The sequence below is a fragment of the Talpa occidentalis genome, unplaced genomic scaffold (genome assembly GCF_014898055.3).
Source record: "Talpa occidentalis isolate TD23 unplaced genomic scaffold, MPIMG_talOcc4v2.1 talOcc4.9, whole genome shotgun sequence".
NCBI classification, from domain to species: domain Eukaryota; kingdom Metazoa; phylum Chordata; class Mammalia; order Eulipotyphla; family Talpidae; genus Talpa; species Talpa occidentalis.
Genome location: NW_023605305.1, coordinates 12907893 through 12921648, shown reverse-complemented (window position 1 = coordinate 12921648; position 13756 = coordinate 12907893). Strand labels below are relative to the sequence as shown.

General features: G+C 44.0%; 1 pseudogene; it reads left to right on the top strand.

Annotated features, from left to right (window-relative positions):
- The first annotated feature begins 11907 nt into the window (after positions 1-11907).
- Positions 11908-12515, top strand: LOC119236085 (syntaxin-17-like; annotated as a pseudogene).
- The last annotated feature ends 1241 nt before the right edge of the window (positions 12516-13756 follow it).

Sequence of the window (13756 nt, the reverse complement as noted above, 5' to 3'; positions counted from 1 at the left end):
CTCAGATTTTGATCCCTCTCCTTCCCCGCCCCTGATGAATGTCTCTGATTTATAATTTGCCTACTAGTTTTGTCTTTTTTTTTTTTTTCTTCACGGATCCCTTGTATGGTTTCCCTATGTTCCTCCTCTAAGTGAAAGTTTCCAAAGCAAGGAATTGTCTAAAGGTAGAATAGCCCATGAATGGCCAAGATGACTACAGTTATGTTATAATTATCTACATGAACACGTGAGTGGGAGGCATTCGTGCCCCCCAGCCCGCTCCAGCTCTGTTGAGTTGACATATAAGGTGTAAATTTAAGGTGGGGGCCTCCCCGGTGGCGCAGCGGTTGAGCGCTGGGTTGCGAAACTGCGCGCGACCTCTGCGGCGCCGGTTCGATCCCCGGCTGCTCCCCGGCCACCGGAGGAGGGTCCCACATGGCGTGCAGACCTCTCCTGCCGCCCGCTGCTCCCCTCAGCAGTGTACTTCAGTCCTTCTGCCTGCTCTGCTCTCTGCTCTGGCTCTGGTGAATTCTCTCACCCTCCCGCGCTTCTGACTGTGCCTAGTGCATGTATAAACAAAACAAACAAAACAAACCAGCAAACAAATAAATAAAGCATGCCTCTATAAAAAAAAAAAAAAAAAATAAATTTAAGGTGGACAACATGTTGACTGGATCTACTGCAAAATGGTGCCACCATATCATTAGCCACCATCCTTCACAGCACACAATTACCATTTCATAGATCTTTTGATAATCTGTCCCCACGAGAACGTATGTTCAAAATTAATACCGGGAATACAGAGGAGAGAAAGAAGTAGAAGTATGGTGACAGATTCTGGCTCCAAGTCCTATTCCATTTTCAGTATTCCATAAGTTCCTTATAAACGTTTATTGAACAGTAAGAATAATGGAAAAATAAAGTACTATATAGTATAGTAGACAATTTTCCAGAACAAGTAAAACAGCACAGTTAGGCTAGTCCTTATTCTTCCCACTAGGTGGCACTGTTTTCACAGGTAATTTTCTTGACTGCTTTCTAGACCAGTTCTGTGCCCTGGTGTGTTCAGTATATGGAAGAATATGTCAGTGACCCACAGAAAATTTTTGCCTTCCGATTTCAAAGATATTTTTTTCTAAGTTTTGTTTTTACTGTGCCACCCACTGTTTTGAACTCTGTGTGTAAAAGAATGAGTATCAGCCTTGACGTTTTCCAACTATATATTTCCCCAGACTTGGGTGACAGCTCCTGCATTCAAAAACTGTCAGCATTAGCTTCCTTGGGAGATATGGACTTCCTAGCTAAAAGACTCTTTCTTTCCTTAATTCTGCTCTTCCTTTTATAGATGCTTATTTTACATAAATACCTGTTAAGATAACCACAGCCAATTCCAAACATTAGGTGGCATTATTTTTTCTTACATTATTATTGCTTTGGATTCCTTTTGACACCAAGATATATTTTAGCCATTTCAACGCATTTCAACCCAAATCTGCTTTAAGCAGCTCTTAAGGACAGAGGTGAGACAGAAAGGAAATCAACTTAGGGAGGACAGTGAAGATAGACCAAGTCTCTAATGTTTCTCTTTTCCCTTTCTTTTCATCTTAATTATTCCTTCCCTTGCCACCTTTTTCCACCTCTCACCCCACATACTTCTTTTTTCTCTTCCTGTTCTCTTAAAATATAATTTGCCTTAAGTTTAGTCCAACACTTTATTATAAAATTTTGAATTTATGAAGAAGTTGGAGGTATTTACAGTGGCTGCCCCACATCAATCACCTAGATTCTACAATTAATTTGCCTTGCTAGCTTGTCTGCCCATTTCTCCCTCAATTCATCTTATTTCTGTGATTCATTTTATTTTATTTTTTTTAAAGTTATTTATTTATATATATTTTACATCATTTTTCATTTTTGTACAATGTTTGCTTTTTTTAAAGATTTATTTTTATTTATTTATACAAGCACTGGGTATAGTCAGAAGTGTGGGAGGGTGAGAGAATTCACCAGAGCCAGAGCAGGGAGCAGAGCAGGCAGACTGAAGTACACTGCTGAGGGGAGCAGCGGGCGGCAGGAGAGGTCTGCGCGCCATGTGGGACCCTCCTCCAGTGGCCGGGGAGCAGCCAGGACTCTAACCAGCGCTGCAGAGGCTGCAGGCAGCTTCGCAACCCAGCGCTCAACCGCTGCGCCACCGGGGAGGCCCACTGTGATTCATTTTAAAATGAGCCACAAACATCAGTACACAACTCCCCAAATAATTCAGCAGGTGACAGGCCCTTCCATTTATCTATCAACATAAATCACATAAATCTTGCAGGTCTGTGACATCTTTTCTGTGAAAAATACCATATACTTTTGTGTGTGTGTGTATGTAACAGTGGTTCACAATACTGTCGTATGATTTACTGGTATAGGATCATCCCCTTCGGATGTTGTTACCATGCCACATTCAATACCGACACACTGTGGGGTTTTTTTGCATATTAGAACAGGGGGTGTAGGGCCAGAGGTGCAGAGGTGAGAGGATCCACCAGAGACAGAGTGGGGAGCAGAACAGGTAGATCTATTGAAGTACACTGTTGAGGGGAACAGTGGGTGAAACAGGAGAGGTCTGCTGCACCTTATGGGTCAACTCCCTGGCTGGGGCTCGAACTCAGGCCATCGAGGTGATAGCACTGAGACTTAACTCCTCGGCCATCAGAGAGGCTCTAAACACCATGTACTTTTAGTGAAGTTCAGAGGAAGTTTCTTTCACCTGATGGAGTTTAGGATCTGAATTTCTTGTCTTGGTCCTGCCAAGCATTCTAATGCTTCTTGCAATATAAAGACTCTTTCTTGGCAAGTGTCCCTCTTTGGGGCCCAGCCAGGATGGTCAAGTGTTTATTAGTCACTCAGGGTGACCAGGTATGGTCATTGTCTTTGGCTAGACAAAGTCCTCAGTAACCAGCACCACCCTCCACACATCATGACATGACTTCTCCCACCTGCTGTGAGTTTTCTGGAAGAAGCTCTTTTTCCTTCCCACATGGATTAAGGAACAATGTCAGTTTCCAGAGCAGAGTGTGTTGCTATGGGAACATAAAGTTATTTGGAGTTGCAAAATGATAGCGAGTAATCAGTGACACAACCCGAAACACTCCATAATTGTCCCTGGAGAATAATGGGGTAAAATGTTTTATTCTTAGATGAGGGAACTTCTGTGCTTTTGTCCTCTGGGGAGCTTCTGGGAGACAGTGATGAGCTGCTTAAGTGAGAAAGTGGGGGGCTGGGAGAAGGTGGCTTCTCGTGGCTAAGACACACTCCTCGTTTTCCGGCTGTGTGTCCCTGAGGCAAGTCATTTATTCTTTATGAACTGTAACTTCTCTTCTGGAAAATGGGGTATCAGTCTCGAATGGAAAGGGACCTTGTAGATAATCTGAAGTTGTGTGGTTCTCTGAAATAGACCACACCTGTACCTTTTGTTGGGGAAAACCCTACCAATGAGAAACCAGCAGTGAGGGAGAGCTACTGTCATGACCTGGCCTTGCTGAGTCTTCCCTTTGCAAACTCACGTTACGCTCCGACCGTTCTTACCATTTTGACCTACATGCAGTACTGGGGAGAGCCTGTGATTGGTGCCACCAGAGCACAGTAACATCAACCTGCATCCCCCCCCAAATGTGATGCTTGCGTTTGAGGTTTTTTATTTGCTTTTTAAAAGATATTTTTGTTCCAATATAGTTAAAGCAAAGAAGCAAAGATATTCATGAACTTGAAGGAAGAGTAGGAGATGAAATCAGAAAATTAACAAGGGTTGGGTCTGTAAGACCTTCAAGGCAGCTGCAAGGATTTTTGAGAGAAATGGGAGCCATGAAGATTTTGAGTAGAAGTGTGCCTTCCTCATGCCCCTGTGGCCACAGGGGCTTCCTTCAGTGCTCCTTGAAACTGGGCAGCTTCTACTGTCTGGGCTTTACAGGGGCTGCTCCTTCTGCTTGGATAGCCCCTCCCACAGGTAGCTGAGGTCTCACTCCCTCATTTAAGTCTGAGATTCTTCACAATGAGGCCTTTCCTGACCACCCTATTTAAGACAGTGGCCCTTGCTCTGTTCTTTCTTTCTTTCTTTCTTTCTTTCTTTCTTTCTTTCTTTTTTTTTTTTTTTTTTTTTTTTTTAAAGGTTTTTTTTTTTTTTTTTTTTTTTATTATTTTTTAATAGAGGCATGCTTTATTTATTTGTTTGCTGGTTTGTTTGTTTTGTTCTGTTCATACATGCACTGGGTACAGTCAGAAGCGCGGGAGGGTGAGAGAATTCACCAGAGCCAGAGCGGGGAGCAGAGCAGGCAGAAGGACCGAAGCACACTGCTGAGGGGAGCAGCGGGCGGCAGGGGAGGTCTGCACGCCATGTGGGACCCTCCTCCGGTGGCCGGGGAGCAGCCGGGGATCGAACCGGCGCCGCAGAGGCCGCGTGCAGCTTCGCAACCCAGCGCTCAACCGCTGCGCCACCGGGGAGGCCTCTTTCTTTCTTTCTTTCTTTCTTTCTTTCTTCTTTTTCTTTCTTCTTCTTTCTTTTCTTTCTTTCTTTCTTTCTTCTTTCTTTCTTTCTTTCTTTCTTTCTTTCTTTCTTTCTTTCTTTCTTTCTTTCTTTCTTTCTTTCTTTCTTTCTTTCTTTCTTTCTTTCTTTCTTTCTTTCTTTCTTTTTCTTTTTCTTTCTTTCTTTCTTCTTTCTTTCTTTCTTTCTTTCTTTCTTTCTTTCTTTCTTTCTTTTCTTTCCTTCATAGTTTTTTTTTAATAAAGGCATGTTTTATTTATTTGTTTATTTGTTTGTTTGTTTGTTTCATTTATACATGCACTGGGTACATTCAGAAGCGCGGGAGGGTGAGAGAATTCACCAGAGCCAGAGCAGGGGAGCAGAGCAGGCAGAAGGACCGAAGTACACTGCTGAGGGGAGCAGCGGGCGGCAGGAGAGGTCTGCGCGACATGTGGGACCCTCCTCCTGTGGCCTGGGAGCAGCAGGGGATCGAACAGGTGCTGCAGAGGCTGCTGCGGGCAGCTTCGCAACCCAGCGCTCAACCGCTGCGCCACCGGGGAGGCCCATCTTTATTTTTTTAAGATTTATTTAATTATCAATAAATCTTTAAAAAAATCAGGAAGCATTATGCATACAAGAACTGGGGTGTAGGCCAGAGGTGTGGGCGTGGTGAGGGGGTCACCAGAGACAGATTGGGGAGCAGAACAGGTGCATCTATGGAAATACACTGCTGAGGGGAGCAGTGTGCAAGACAGGAGAGGTCTGCTGTGCCATGTGGGTCACCTCCCTTGCTGGGGATCGAACTTATGTGGGTCACCTCCCTTGCTGGGGATCGAACTCATGCTGCGTGGCTGAGGAAGCTTAACCTCATGCTCTAGGGAGACCCCCCGCCTTGCTCTGTTCTATCCATCATCTTTTTTTTTATTTAAATTTAATTTTTTATATTCCCCATACAATTACAACCCCCTTATTTTGACCCCAAGCCCTCCTTTCCCCACCCCCCACCCTCCATAGAGTGTCTCTGGTTCATAGTTGTTTGCTGATTTTGATATTTTCTTTCTTATAGGTACTCTTTTTCCTGGTCCCTTATTTAAGTTTTCTAGATTCCTGCTATGAGTGAGACCATCCGGTATTTTTCTTTTTCTTTTTTTTTTTTTTTTTTTTTAAAGAGGCATGTTTTATTTGTTTGTTTGTTTGTTTATACATGCATTGGGTACAGTCAGAAGCGTGGGAGGGTGAGAGAATTCACCAGAGCCAGAGCAGGGAGCAGAGCAGGCAGAAGGACCGAAGTACACTGCTGAGGGGAGCAGCCGGCGGCAGGAAAGGTCTGCGCACCATGTGGGACCCTCCCTCTGGTGGCCAGGGAGCAGCCGGGGATCAAACTGGCGCTGCAGATGTTGTGGGCAGCTTCGCAACCCAGCGCTCAACTGCTGCGCCACCAGGGAGGCCCTAATTTTCTTTTTCTTTCTGACTTATTTCGCTGAGCATGATCCCTTCCAGCTCCATCCATGTTGCTGCAAATTGCATGTGTTTATCTTTTTTGAATGCTGAGTACTATTCCATGGTGTATTATCCATCACCTTTTAATCCATGATAAATAATTTCTGATTAATGATGTCCACTGTCTTCCTCTGCTAGAATATAAGCTCCACAAGAGTAGGGGTCTTTGTTTCTTTGGTTCACCAAACAGAATGTATCTGGCATTTGGAAATCTCCCATATTTGCTGAAAGAAGTACTTAAAGGAATGACTCTCAAGGATATGGCATATTATCTAAATTTATTAAATTTTTTTCTCATCAATGATGAGTAAATGGCTATTGAAGATTTAGGATCTTGAATTATTTCAGAGTGATTTGGTTACTTTCCTAAGTACGAAATACAAAATAAAATACGAAAAACAACTTGTATTTTAGGAATATCTTTAGCAATTTGGTAAAGAAAATATTTGTTACATTATTTTTGTTGTAATTTATTTTCGTGCAATTTTAGACTTAGAGAAATGTTGCAAGAGTATGAGGAGCTATGACCTCCATTCATCCATTGTTTATGTTTTACCCCATTTGATTGTGTATGTGTGTGTTTCTAAAGCTTGAGAGTCCATTGAGTAGCCCTATACCCATAAATATTTCATGTGTATCTTTTAAGAGAAAAGATTTTTTCTTGTATAACCATAGTAATCAAAATCAGGAAATGGAACACTGATATAATCCAAGGCCTACCGAATTTCATCAACTTCCCCAATAATGTCCTTTTTGCCTATTTTTAAAAAGATTTGTTTTTATTGATTTATGCATACAGGAACTGGGGTACAGGCCAGAGGTGCAGGGGGGTGAGAGGATTCACCAGTGATAGAGTGGGGAGCAGAACAGTATTTCAGTGTACTGAAATACACTGCAGAGGGGAGCAGCGGGCGAGACAGCAGAGGTCTGCTGTGCCATGTGGGATCGAATTCATGTTGCGATGGCTGGTGATAGCTTGATGGCTGAGACTTTAACCCCTATGCTACCAGGGAGGTCCCCTTTTGGCCTATTTTTATCCCAACTGTAAATGCAACAGCCTTTAGTTGCTAGTCTCCTTTAATCTGAAATTGTTCCTTAACCTTTCTTTGTGTTGATTTTGAAGGGTAGACGTCAGTTATTTAGAAGATTGTCCCTCAGTCTGGGATGGTCTTGATGTTCCCTTATGATTAGATTCAGGTTATCTGCGATAGTCACCAGAAATAGGATGATTTCACTTTCTCGGGGCCTTTCATCAGAGATCACTTGCTGGCTTGACCCCTTATTGCTGACATTGGTGTTAGTCACTTAGGTGAGATAGTGTCTGCCAGATTTCTCCTTTGTAAAGTGACTGTTTTTTTCCTTTGACATTACTAAGTAATTTGTGAGGCTATACTTTGAGACTATTTCCTCATCATACTTTTACCCATTCGTTTTAGCTTCCTTCCTCTTATTGTCAATACATTGCAAGGAAGATCTTGTCCTTTTCCCTTATTTACTTATGTCAGTATAGTGTCACAGATTCTTTTTTTTTTTTTTAATGGAGGCATGTTTTATTTATTTTGTTTTGTTCGTTTGTTTGTTTTGTTTATACATGCACTGGGTACAGTCAGAAGTGCGGGAGGGCGAGAGAATTCACCAGAGCCAGAGCGGGGAGCAGAGCAGGCAGAAGGACCGAAGTACACTGCTGAGGGGAGCAGCGGGCGGCAGGAGAGGTCTGCGCGCCATGTGGGACCCTCCTCCGGTGGCCGGGAAGCAGCCGGGGATCAAACCGGCACCGCAGAGGCCGCGGGCAGCTTCGCAACCCAACGCTCAACCGCTGCGCCACCAGGGAGGCCCACAGATTCTTGTTTTATTATTTTGTTTATAATCCATTACTATCATTTACTATTTTATTTCGCAAATTGAGATTTCTGGCCAATCATTTGTCTTGAAAACAATTTTACATGTAGCAGATAATCTCCAAATAAGGCTGTAAAACCAGAAATGTGGGCATCCCTGGTGGCAAAAGGGGTTAAGACATGACCTGTGAAGCTGTCTACAGCTTCTGCAGCATGAGTTTGATTCTCCAGCCGGCCAGGGAGCTGACCCACATAGCGCAGCAGACCTCTCCTGACTCACCCGCTGCTCCCCTCAGCAGTGAACTTCAGTCAGTCTGCCTGTTCTTTTCCCTACTCTGTCTCTGGTGAATCCTCTCACTCCCCACACCTCTGGCCTATACCCCAGCTCTTGTATGCATAAATAAATAAATCTTTAAAAAAAAGAACCAGAAATGGGTCCAAATTGAAAAGATATACTTTAAGTTACCAGAAAGTAGAAATAATTAGGTAGGGAAGATTACTTTGGGCAATTTTCTGTAACAAAACACCCTCTACACGGGACTGTGCTAAAATAGCCAGAAAAATAGCATCATCATGTAGCAATAGTCAAAGCATTTTCCATCTGGGGGTGAGGATGAGTGTATCCTTATTAAAAGGAAGAGAGAAGAGCAGTTTAGCCACCGAGTTGTTTGGACCAGGAGCTGTGGGTGGGGGCAGTGCCCTGGGTTGAGGGGGTGGTATGTGGAGGAAGTGGGAAGAGTGATAACTAATCACAAAATCATAATGTCAGTGCTGGAAAGAATGTTAAAACCCATCCGGTTCAGCTGTTCTTAATCTTCTGGAAGATACAGCAGCCTTTGAGCATCTGATAAAAACTATGAACCATTTCTCTTCAAAATGCATATGCAAGATTAGGTACAAATTCAGAGGGTTCAGAAGAATTCCCATGGACCCTACGCTGGCTCAGATAACTTCCTTTCACCCAGAACAACACAATGAAAGGAATGTGTGATGTTCACATTCTTGAAACAACCTCTCATTATGAGTTTGTGTACAGTTAGTTTTGTTACTTTCTGATGCTTCTGTGAAAGAAGCTCAACAGTCCGCTACCATCCTAGAGTTTATGACTTCAACAAAGCAGGGCCACCTCAGGGTCCCCTTCCCCACCAAGTGGAAACAAATTGAACCAGGTATTTCAAACTGTTGACTTTAAAGAATAGTCTCGGGCCTCCCTGGTGGTGCAAGGGCTTAATTCTCAGCATTATGAAGTAGTCTTCAGTCACTGCAGCAGAGTTCCATGCCCAGCCAGGGAGCTACCCACATGGTGCAGCAGACCTCTCCTGTCTCTCCTGCTGCTCCCCTCAGCAGTGTATTTCAGTAGATCTGCCTGTTCTGCTCACCAGTGTCTCTGGTGAATCCTATCACCCTCCACCGCCAACAGCACTTCTGGTCTACACCCCAGTTCTTGTATGAATAAAATAAATCTTTCAAAAAAATAAAGAATAGTCTCTAGGTACAGGCTTCTAGTGTCATCACTCAGACAACTTTCAGACTGTACCAGTGGGCCTGGTTAGCATTTCCGGAACTCTTTAGACACAAAGCAGATGGCATCATGAAATTGCTAGCCCAAGACACAGGGATTCGAGAATTAATTACAGAGAAAGTGGAGTTGAAGTGGTGGCAGCATCAGGTGTGTTGGTTCAGGGCGTGGTTCCCCTCCGTTCCCAACACCCCTACCCCAGGACTGCAGGTGCCCAGCAGGCAGCCTGTGTGGAGAGCTGGGTGTACACCTTGTGGTTCAGGTACAGGCTTACAGGCTCTGCAGCAGCACGAGGCCCTAGAGTAAAACCAGCCATCTGCCTCCTGTGGAGGTGGCCAGTGAGGATAACACAGGCAGAGGCAGCCCTCAAGGAACAGCAACAGCCCTCAAGGAAATGGGCCCCACTTCCTCAGCCTGCCTGAAGAGTGAAGTCTGCCAACAAGCACGAGTGAACTTGGAAGGGGAGCTCTCCCCAATCAAATCTTCAGATGAGACTGTGTCCCTGGCAGCCAACTTGATTGCAACCCCATGAGAGGCTTAAACCAAGGGTGCCCAGAAGCCCACCTGGACTTCGGACCTGCAGAAATGAGATCATAAATGCTTGATGTTTTCAGCTGCTATGTTTTGAAGTAATTTGATTACACAGAAATAGAGACATAACAGAGGACAAAGGCCCTTGGAGATCCCCAAGGAATTCCACTTTAAATGAAGTAGAAATTGAGAAGGAGAAACATTATTTACCTAAGCCCAGCAACTCAGATAAAGTGGAAATTCTCTTGCAATAATAATAATAATAATGATAATAATAGTAATTACATAAGATTGAATGAACTGATGAGAGATGATGACAGTTTGAAATATTATTGATGTTTTTTAATGCTTTGCTTTCTGGATATATAAGAAAGCCTTCCCATTCTTCATTATCTCTGTGTGACCCATAACACTTGAGTAGACTCTGTTTTTGCAAGCTGAAATGAAACTTTAAAAAAAGATCTTGTTCTGCCCATCTGCCTCCCCTAGAAACTCATATTGTGTCTCTTATATTGTTAAGTTTGTTAAGGATATACCCTCCTTTTCATCATTCTATAATTGAAAAATTGGTTTCTCAAGCACCTTGCCTCGTCATACTTATGAATGATGCTCATTTAATCAGGTCTGACCAACACTTTTATGGAAATAGAAGTCAATGCTTTCATAACTGACCTGTCATCAAGATTACAAAGTTTTCACCCTCTTAGGTGTATAAGGATAGTCACCTTCTAGCAGGTCCCAAAATCTTACACAGTTGGGAAACTTAGGAAAAAGGAATTCACCTAAATTTAAAGTTCAATATGAGATTCCTTATGATAACTCCCAACAAATGTATAAGGTCTGTGTGGTAAGTTACTATTCTTGCTGCCCCTCTGCACTGTAAATCCTCACTTCATGTTGTCAATCGGTTCTTGGAGACTGCAACTTTAAATGAAATGATTCATTTAAAATCATTAATGTAGTTTTATTCAATAATGTAGTTTTCTTCAATGTCAGCTGAGATTTTTGTATCTCATCAATGTTAAAAAAATGACATTGAACAAAAATGTTCAAAAACCTGGTATAATCAGGCTAAACCTAATAAAACCAGCCTTATTTTGTGATCAGGCATGATCTTCCTAGATCAACCCGATGGAAGATTTTTCTATGTGACTGAAGATGAGAGTTGTTGCAAGTAAAAGTAACAAGCATTTTTTAGGAGGTCTGAGGCTGAAGAAAAAGTGAGGTTACATTGTCTTGAATCAGCTATCCTGAAATTCATTAAGATAGTAGTCCCAAGGGGCCTGGTGAGGTAAAGAAAGCACCAGCTGGGGGTCTCCCTAGTGGCACAAGGGGTTAAGCTTCAGCACTATGAAGTTATCCGCAGCCACTGCAGCATGAGTTCAATCCTGGCCAAGGAGCTACCCACATGGCGCAACAGACCTCTCCTGTCTCGCCTGCTGCTCCCCTCAGCAGTGTATTTTAGTCAGTCTGACTGTTCTGCTCCCTGCTGTGTCTCTGGTGAATCCTCTCACACCCCCTCCCCCCATCTCTGCCCTGCACCCCAGCTCTTGTATGCATGAAAAAAAAGCAACAGCTAAATATTGGCAAGTACTAAAGATCCAGAATCTGGGGCAAGTTGCACAGTTTCACTCCAATATCCAAGAAATAAAGAAGCTTTTTCTTGGAAATCTAAAAGGATGACCTAGGACTTCTCAAGAGAAGGATGATGGCACCTAGAAAAGAAGAAGCATCTGGGCCTCCCTGGTGGCGCAGCGGTTGAGCGCTGGGTTGCGAAGCTGCCCGCAGCCTCTGCAGCACCGGTTCGATCCCCAGCTGCTCCCCGGCCACTGGAGGAGGGTCCCACATGGCGCGCAGACCTCTCCTGCCGCCCGCTGCTCCCCTCAGCAGTGTACTTCGGTCCTTCTGCCTGCTCTGCTCCCCGCTCTGGCTCTGGTGAATTCTCTCACCCTTCCACACTTCTGACTATACTCAGTGCTTGTATAAATAAATAAATAAATCTTTAAAAAAAAAAGAAAAGAAGGAGCAGCAACAGCATGGTGGAATTTCTCCAACTCCATTTGGAACCTGTGAACTTAAGGAAAAATTTAATGATGGAGAAACTCTATTGCAATTGTCTGTGGCCAGATCGAGGACTGCAGGTGGACCATTTCACAAGACTGAGGCTGAAGCTGATCCCCAGAGTTCAGCTCAGATAGGAGGGTTGCATGAAATTCCTGAGATCAAAATGCTGCAGAATCGAGGAAAACTCCAGAAGAGGAGTCACTGATTTCTCTCTCCTAGAGAATTCCCAGCCAGACAAGATGATCAGCGTCGAACACCAGGCCATTCACGCTACTGTGGATGTGGAAGATCAAACTAAAACCTGGGGGAGGCTGCGAAATGCAAGCTGGCGACTCTGTGCAGGGTTGGTGCACTCTTGGGAGGAGTGGAAGAGGTGCCTGGCCTGCTTTCAGGCTTTGAAGTGGCAGCTGCACATGGGGGTGGGCTGTTGGTCTTCACGGATGGAAAACTAATCCAAAGAAAGAAACAGAAAATGATGGAGAAGCTTGCTTCCTGCTGTCCAGATCTTCTCAGCCAAATGGACAAAAATCATAGGCAAAAACCTGACTTCCTGTTATTGCCAATAGCATGTCTTTCCTAATGAGGACTGCACTGCGGTTGCCACTGGGGCAGCTTTGGGAACATGATCATATCAAGACTGTGACTTTATATATGTATGGGATTGGACTGTGCTAAGTAGATATATCTTGTGGTTTTTGCTGGGGCATAGTGGAGATTAGAGATTAAGGAGCTGAGGGTGTGTAATGTTTGTCAGGTAAAGCTTAAAGACTTGAGGTGGAAATGTGGGCTTGGAGGCCCTAATGCTGAGCATGCTTGCGGAAGGTTATTTAGCAAGGAAAGAACGGGCCTTTAGGAGCCTGTTTTTTGTGACTCTAAAGTGTAGAGAACTGAGAGCCGGGGAGAGCTTTCCTTGCCTGTTGACACATACTGTCTGGCAGAGGTCCCATTGACCTGACTTGCTGACAGTGGAAAAAACCAGTTTTGCTTCCATTTGCACATTTATGTCAGTATTTCTGATCTATAACCGTGTCTGTTTTCTGGTTTCTCCTTTGAAGTGGTTATAGCTTCTTGCCAGTTCCCTCGTTGGTAATAATGAGCCAAATCCATTTTTTAACATGTTTATTTTATGATACCTGAATGCAAATCATGATTTTAGTCTAAAAAAAAATAACCTTTACATGGGCTATTCGACAAAGGATATCAATGCAAAGACGAATGAGACCAGTGTCAGCCTCTTCAAAACCAAGCTCTGTCTGGCATCTGCTTTGGCTCAAGGATACCACAGAGGTCATTCTGCTTTGGGGCCTTTTAGGTAGTAATATAGGCCCCCAGGAGGCAGGAACCACCACAGGGAGTTACACAGAGGAACATTTACAGGTGGATCCTGTCCAGAGGTGAATGCAATAGTCTGGGGACCTGAGTGCATCAAAGATGAGGGGGCAGAAGAAGGCTTTTTACCAGCAAGCAGAACAGATGGCTTTGGAGTCAGCCTCGCTCCTGCCCTTGTTCTGGAGAGCTACATCAAGGAAACTGCTTGGTCTGAGGTCTCTCACCTGACAGACAGCCAATGGTCCCTACGCCAGTATCCTCAGAACATAAATCAATTCTCACTACCAGCTATGACTTTGTCAAAGTCCAGTGCCCTGGGGGAAGTGTGGCGAGGGACCCCCCTTCCATCACAGCCACAAAAGCTGCCCCCAAGGCTACCTCACCATCCAGGGCTCCACACGTACCATATCTCGACAGTTATCTTTCCTTTACACTTCATCCCTTCAATATCTAATCTGCCTCCAACTCGAATCCTTTCCTAGGAGTCTTCAA